Raw genomic sequence first — 8,336 nt, 5'->3', positions numbered from 1 at the left:
AAAAGGTTGAAAATCCCTGGGCTTTACTTGACCTCAGGTGTGTACTAGGTTTGTGTAAGTACATGCTATGATGTTCACAGAAGGACAAGTTCACCTAATGATGCATTTCTTAGAACTATCACCATAATTTTTTTTTTTTTTTACAGAGGCAGAGATAGACAGGGACAGACAGACAGGAACAGAGAGAGAGGAGAAGCATCAATCATCAGTTTCTTGTTGCGCATTGCGACTTCTTAGTTGTTCATTGATTGCTTTCTCACATGTGCCTTGACCGTGGGCCTTCAGCAGACCGAGTAACCCCCTGCTGGAGCCAGGGACCATGGGTCCAAGCTGGTGAGCTCTTTGCTCAAGCCAGATGAGCCCACGCTCAAGCTGGCGACCTCGGGGTCTCGAACCTGGGTCCTTTTGTATCCCAGTCCGATGCTCTATCCACTGCGCCACCACCTGGTCAGGCACTATCACCATTATTAAGGGGAACATAACTTTCATTTCTCCCTCTGGGAGTCCCCAGCCCCCAAACACAAGTCCCAGAGCTGAGAACATTCTCATCTTACATAAAAAACTTTCTTTTTTTTTTTTTTTTTCATTTTTCTGAAGCTGGAAACAGGGAGAGACAGTCAGACAGACTCCCGCATGCGCCCGACCGGGATCCACCCGGCACGCCCACCAGGGGCGATGCTCTGCCCATCCTGGGCGTCGCCATGTTGCGACCAGAGCCACTCTAGCGCCTGAGGCAGAGGCCACAGAGCCAACCCCAGCGCCCAGGCCATCTTTGCTCCAATAGAGCCTTGGCTGCGGGAGGGGAAGAGAGAGACAGAGAGGAAAGTGTGGCGGAGGGGTGGAGAAGCAAATGGGCGCTTCTCCTGTGTGCCCTGGCCAGGAATCGAACCCGGGTCCTCCGCACGCTAGGCCGACGCTCTACCACTGAGCCAACTGGCCAGGGCAAAAACTTTCTTATTTCTTCCATTCCTGTTTATGCCAGAGTTTGTAAACCCACTTTATTTTTTTTTAAACTACATTCTGTGGATAATCTATTTTTTTTTATTTCTTTTATTAATTCATTTTTTTTAGAGAGAGAGAGAAGAAGGGGAGGAGCAGGAAGCATCAACTCCCATATGTGCCTTGACCAGGAAGCCTAGGGTTTTAAACCAGTGACCTCAGCATTCCAGGTTGATGCTTTATCCACTGCGCCACCACAGGTCAGGCCCACTTTATTTTTTTAGGCCTATAACTTTTTATTTTTCTTAAGAGACAGACTGACAGGGAGAGAGATGAGAAACATTAACTCATAGTCACAGCACTTTTTAGTTGTTCATTGATTGCTTCTCATATGTGCCTTGACCAGGGGGGTCAAGCCAAGCCAGTGACCCCTTGCTTAAGCCAGCGACCATGAGATCATGTTGATGATCCTGTACACAAGCCGGCTACCCTGCTCTCAAGCTGGCGAACCCATGCTCAAGCTGGCAACTTCATGGTTTTGAACCTAGGACCTCAGCATCCCAGGCTGACACTCGATCCACTGTGCCACCACCGGTCAGGCAGACCTATAACTTCTTTAGTGAAAGGTTTACCTTTTCTTTAAACAAGCCCTGTCCATTGTTTCTGTGCTTCTAGGTTAACACACCTTTGATATGTCTCTTTTCAGAAGAGAGCACATAATCTTCACTATCCTGCAATCCAATCCCCGCCTTGCCTTCTCCCACATTTATGTCATCTTCCTTACTTCCCTCCCTAATTCCAAATGCGTAAAGGAAGCTGCAAACTGTCGTTCTGAGAATTTCTTAGTCTGCTGAGATCTTGCTTCCAGTTTATTCTCTGTTTGGCTCAAATAATTTTTATAAACATTTTCTACAGGTTTGGACGTTCTTACATGGACAAAAGCCAGGTTTCCAAGGGGGGCTTAAAGGGGGACATGGGGGTGGGGGATGAGGGAGTTATATTTGGTGGGACACTTGAATTTATGTAAACACAATAAATTAAAATTAATTTTAAAAAAAGGTTTCACAGAAAAGCAAGAAATCCAGCCTCAGGATAAATAAAGATATAATAATGGGCCTCCATTCCTCCAAGGCAGTAAAATAGATCCAAAAACTCTAGATAGAAATCTATTACCTTTTTGCCAGCCTCCACTTCCCAGCATACTTCAGCCATTTTCATTACCTATCTGCCTCTGGTGTGATGAATTAAATGCTCGGTCTTTTCACTGGATGATCATGAATATGGGCAGGCTGTAGCGTCAAACATGAGTTCTGGATTTGATGACTGCACGACGTGAGCCAGTAATTGTTTGAGCATCATTTATTCCAGCAACTCTGTGATGGACTAAACATAATAGGATCCCTGTATCTGGAGGACCAACCTTGGGAGAGTAGCGAAGGAGTCAGACATTAAATAATAATATAAGAAAAATTGCCTGACCTGTGGTGGCGCAGTGGATAAAGCGTCGACCTGGAAATGCTGAGGTTGCCGGTTTGAAACCCTGGGCTTGCCTGGTCAAGGCAATATGGGAGTTGATGCTTCCAGCTCCTCCCCCCCCCCCGTCTCTCTCTCCTCCCTCTCTGTCTCTCTCTCTCCCTCTCTCTCCACTCTAAAATGAATAAAAGAAAAAAATTAAAAATTGTAAAAATTAAAAAAAAGAAAAGAAAAATTGATAAATAGTTTACTAAATAAGAAATACAAATAGTGCTCGCTTCGGCAGCACATATACTAAAAAAAAATTGGAACGATACAGAGAAGATTAGCATGGCCTCTGTGCAAGGATGACACGCAAATTCATGAAGCGTTCCATAAAAAAAAAAAAAGAAATACAAATGGTTGTGGAACATATGAAAATATAACTTTTCAATAAAGAAAACATGCCAATTAAAGTTTCTAAAAGATACCTCATACACTGACAACAAAAAATTTCGCTGGCATAGTTGTGGGGAAACACGCATTCTTCAACTGTGGCTACTGAGAATGCAAGTTGGTACAACCTCCATCGAGTGCAGATTGGCAATAACTACTGAAATTAAAAACACACATAACCCTTAACCCAATTAGTGCAATTCTAGGAATTTATTCTACAGGTATAAATGTGGGAAACGACTTTACATACAAAGTTATTCAGTGCAGCATTGTTTGTAATAACCAAAGCCTACTAACAACCTAAATGGCCAATAATTGAGGTTAAATTATCATAAGCCCATACTATATTGTTCATGAAAAAGAGACAACTATTTACATATTGATATGGAATTGTCAAGATATATTATTAACAGATAAAAACAAAATACTGAAAAATGTATGTAGTATCTGTGTTAATAAAAGGCAAAAAATAGAAATATTATATACATAATTGCTTGTATACTTAGAAAATATCTCTGGAGCCCTGGCTGGGTAGCTCTGTTGGTTAGAGCATCATCCTGCTATACCAAGGTGTGGGTTTGACCCACAGTCAGGGCACAGAGAAGAATCAACCCAAGAATGCATAAATAAGTGGAAAAACAAAATTGATGTTTCTTTCTCTCCCACTTCCTCTAAAATCAATAAATTAAAAAAAAAATCTCTGGAAGGATATTCAAAGCCAAAAGTAGTTAGTTGTAAGGAGAACTGGGTAGTAGAGGGACAAGGAAGGGAAGAAACTTGTATACGTAGTGTGCAATTTGAATTTTGTACTCTATAGGTGCGTTACCTATTCCAATAATAGAAAAATAAAAACAACTATATAGTTAGAATTGCAGTAAATGCTAATAAGGAGAAATACAGAGCACTAAGAGCAAATAACAGGAAGAGTCAATCTGGACTTGTTTGGTCAAGGAGACTTCCCTGGATAAGAGATGCTCAAAATAATAAATACCTAAAGGAGAAAGCATTAGCTTGGGGAATAGGGATGAGAAAGTGAGCTGACTCGCGGAGAATTCTAAGGCAAGGATCCTTCCCCAAAATGGGAAAAGTGTGGCCAGTTTGCAGCACAGAGAGATAGGTGTAGCTGGAAAGAGGTATGGAGAAATATTGGTTGTGAATGGTGGAGAGCTAGGGGAGACTAATGGTGCAGATCCATAGAGGCCAGGTGAGCAACTTTATTCTAAAGACTCTGAGAAGGGGCTGGAGAGTTTTGAGCAAGGAAGAACGTAGTCAGAGAATGAACATTTCAAGAGTCTGGGTTAGATAATAAAGTAGAGAATGAACTGAGAAGGGCACAAGAATTGATCATCTAGAACAGGGGTCTCCAAACTTTTTACACAGGGGGCCAGTTCACTGTCCCTCAGACCATTGGAGGGCTGCCAAATACAGTGGTCCTCTCACTGACCACCAATGAAAGAAATGCCCCTTCCAGAAGTGCAGTGGGGGCTGAATAAATGGCCTCAGGGGGCCGCATTGCGGCCCACAGGCCGTAGTTTAGGGACGCCTGATCTAGAAGACTAAAGGATACTGCTGAGAGGAAGGAGTTCACATGGCCTAGAATGATGGGAAAAGAAGTGAATGGAATTTTCAAGACATTTAGGAGATGAAACTCACCTCCTATGGTGAAAACTGGATATGGGGGAACAGGGGAAAGGGAGATAGTTGTCACAAAAAGATGACTAGATTTCTAGCTTTAAAAACAATTGGATGAATAGTCCAATAAGCTACTGAGATGGGAGCCTTCTTCCCTTAGGGAAGAAGGTGTTGGTAGAAAATATGGGCACGCTTCCCTCTATGTTAAATCTCCCTGAAAGAAGTCCTGTGAAGAGTGGTTGACACTGTGTATGCCTGTGTTACTGAATAGAAGCTATTGTTATCATAGGTTTTTAAATCTCTCCTTTGACCCCAGATTTTAAGAGAAAGATTTTAGAGCACTCTCTGTACAAGGGCGTTTTTTTTGTTTGTTTTTTTTTTTTGTTTTTTTTTTGTAAGAAAGCATGTTGACTTCTCAAATCGCAATAACCAATGTGCTTTAATTGTTTAGGTAATTAGAAAAATTTCCTCAAAAGAACACATGACATCATCACAGGAAAATCCTAAAATCACATAGACAGTGTTTCCTGTGTGACAGTTTTCATTTCCCTTAGAAACCTCCCGGGAAGTAAACTAGCTGCTTCTCTGGATTGTTCACACTGGATCAAGTTACACAGCTGGGTAAGGCATTCCAAAGAAAACAGCATTTATTCCTCTCCCTTGCCCCCACCATGGTAGGAGCTGAGAAGGCAGGGGAGGAATTAGGCATTAGTAACTTTTTATGCCCTCAATATACACATAAAGAAGTTACACTTGAGTTTCTACATTTAAAGTATTTTAATATGTATCTCCTACTCTGATTAGGGTCTACAGCCAGTTCTGTTCTGATTAACCTGCCAGGTAACTCTCTAGAACTTTATTATGCCTCTTTGCAGTATCCAGCACCTCTCCCTGCCCATCTGAAACCAGCACCCATCAACTCCTGAGAGCCTCACTGACACCTTGGGAAACATTTTTAAAATAATATGAAGCTCTAGGGGCCTTTTTTTCTTTATTGATTTTTAGAGAGGAGAGAGAAAAAGAAAGAGGGGTGAGAAAACAGGAAGCATCAGTTCATATTAGTTGCTTCTCATATGTGCCTTGACTGGGCAAGTCCAGGGTTTCCAACCGGCGACCTCAGCATTCCAGGTTGACGCTTTATCTACTAGTTAGGCATGTCCATTCTTGATACTAGAGATATAGTCAACAGAGAATGTGGGTAAAGGCATATATCTACTGCTTTCTGAGAAGAAACACTGCAAACAACCCAAATGTCCATCACCAGGGACTGTTTAAATAAACCTAAGTACATCCATACTAAGACATCTTTTGTGGCCTTTAAAAAAGACTTTTCATGGCCCCTGGCCGGTTGGCTGTGGTAGAGTACCAACCTGGCTTGTGGAAGTCCCGGGTTCGACTCCCAGTCAGGGTACACAGGAGAAACACCCATCTGCTTCTCCCCCCTCCCTCCTCTACTTTCTCTCTCTCTTTCCCTCCCACAGCCAAGTCTCCATTGGAGCAAAGTTGGCCTGGGCACTGAGGATGGTTCCATGGCCTCTGCCTCAGGCGCCAGAATGGCTCCAGTTGCAACGGCGCAATGCCCCAGATGGGCAAAGCATTGCCCCCTAGTGGGTTTGCCAGTTGGATCCCGGTAGGGTGCATGTGGGATTCTTTGTTGTGGCACCTCAGTTGTTCATTGATTGCTTTCTCATACATGCCTTGACTGGGGGCTACAGCAGAGTGAGTGACCCCTTGCACAAGCCAGTGACCTTTGGGCTCAAGCCAGAAACCACAGGGTCATGTCTATGATCACACACTCAAGCTGGTGAGCCCATGTTCAAGCCGGATGAGCCAGTGGGGTTTTAAACCTGGGTCCTCTTCTTCCCAGTCTGATGCTCTATCTACTGCGCCACTGCCTGGTCAGGCAAAATAAAAAATATTGGCCCTGGCCGGTTGGCTCAGTGGTAGAGCGTCGGCCTGGCATGCAGGAGTCCCAGGTTCGATTCTTGGCCAGGGCACACAGGAGAAGAGCCCATCTGTTTCTCCACTCCTCCCTTTCTCCTTCCCCTCTCTCTCTCTTTCCCTCCTGCAGCCAAGGCTCCATTGGAGCAAAGTTGGCCGGGTGCTGAGGATGGCTCTGTGGCCTCTGCCTCAGGCGCTAGAATGGCTCTGGTTGCAACAGAGTGACGCCCCAGATGGGTAGAGCATCGCCCCCTGGTGGGCATGCCGGGTGGATCCCGGTCGGGCACATGCAGGAGTCTGACTGCCTCCTCGTTTCCAACTTCAGAAAAATACAAAAATAAATAAATTAAAAAAAACATTTTTGACTCATTAGAAAGTTGAGAATAGCCCTGGTAAGACAGCTCAGCTGGTTAGTGCATCATTTTAAAACAGATGTTGCCAGTTTGATCCCCAGTCAGGGCACATATAGAAACAGATCCATGTTCCTGTCTCTCTCCCCCTTCCTCTATCTCTAAAATCAATAAATAAACTTTAAAAAAAGCTGAGGACATAAAGAAACCTAAATGAACTAATCTTCAGATGTGCACAAGTAGTCCTTCATGATAGAAGAAACCCTAACTGCTCAATGTTCTAGCTGAGCAGAGTAACAGAGTACAGTCTAGAAATAACTATAAACATATATGGTCAACTGATTTTCAACCAAGATGCTAATCAACTTAATGGGTGAAGGAAACTTTTTTCAAACAAATGTTGCTGGAACAACTGTATATTCCTTAGTCAAATAAACCTTATTGTGTACACAAAAATTAATTTGAGATGGATCATATACCTAAATGTAAAATCCAAACCATAGATGTGAACCCTAAAAGCACTGAGATAAATCACAGACCATCTATGATCCATCTTAGCCATAAAATCTTTTTATTTTTATTTTATTTATTCATTTTAGAGGAGAGAGAGAGAGACAGGAGGGAGGAGCTGGAAGCAATTCCCATATGTGCCTTGACCAGGCAAGCCCAGGGTTTCGAACTGGCAACCTCAGCATTTCCAGGTTGACGCTTTATTCACTGCGCCACCACAGGTCAGGCAGCCATAAAATCTCAAACCACAAAATTTCTAGAAGGAAATATGTTCTTTGTGACTTTGGGGTCATAAAACCATAAAAAAAATTAAGGTAGTTTGCCAAAATAAAAATTACTGCTTGTCAAAAGATCTCATTTAAAAAGTAAATATAGTCTAAAAAAATAACCACATATATATTTGTCAAAGGACTTATATCCAGAATTCACAGAATAACCACAATAAAAAAAAAGACAATCCAAATTTAAAATGGGAAAACTTAAAAGGAAGATATACAAATGTAAAAAGCAAGCGGAAGTGCTCAACATCATCAATCATCAGAGCAATGTGATGTAAATTAAAATCAGTTATTTCATACCCACAGAAATGATTGATATAGCCCTGGCCGGGTAGCTCAGTTGGTTAGAGCACAGGTTGTGGGTTTCATCCCTAGTCAGGGCACATACAAGAAATCACCCAGTGAGTGCATAAATAAGTGGAGCAACAATGACTAACATAAAAGGCACTGAAAAAGTAAATGTTGATGATCTACTGAGGGAACTTTCTGGATTAATAATAATGTTCTATATTTTCTCTGGGGTAGTGACAAGGTGTATACAATGATCAAATATCCAACTGAACATTTATGATGTGTGCATTTCACAATATATGTATTCATTTCTATATATCAACTTAAATAAAGATGACTGGAGGATTTCTATTTCAGAAGTATCTTTCCCCGACCCTTTTCTAATCTGTTTTCAGTGTGATCTTGGGGCTCTAATTGTTCAAGGCTAGGACCTCAATTATGAAATTTATCTTAAAAAGTGCATAATCCAGTGTCCCATTGAAACAGC

General features: G+C 42.3%; 1 non-coding gene across 1 annotated transcript; it reads left to right on the top strand.

Moving 5' to 3' along the window:
* The first annotated feature begins 2,682 nt into the window (after positions 1-2,682).
* Positions 2,683-2,794, top strand: LOC136336979 (U6 spliceosomal RNA). Its single transcript, XR_010731710.1, has one exon. It is a non-coding gene; the product is annotated as a U6 spliceosomal RNA (small nuclear RNA).
* Positions 2,795-8,336: the final 5,542 nt, after the last annotated feature.

Source organism: Saccopteryx bilineata, chromosome 4 (assembly GCF_036850765.1).
Source record: "Saccopteryx bilineata isolate mSacBil1 chromosome 4, mSacBil1_pri_phased_curated, whole genome shotgun sequence".
Classification (NCBI taxonomy): Eukaryota; Metazoa; Chordata; class Mammalia; order Chiroptera; family Emballonuridae; genus Saccopteryx; species Saccopteryx bilineata.
This window is presented reverse-complemented; position numbering and strand designations above follow the sequence as displayed.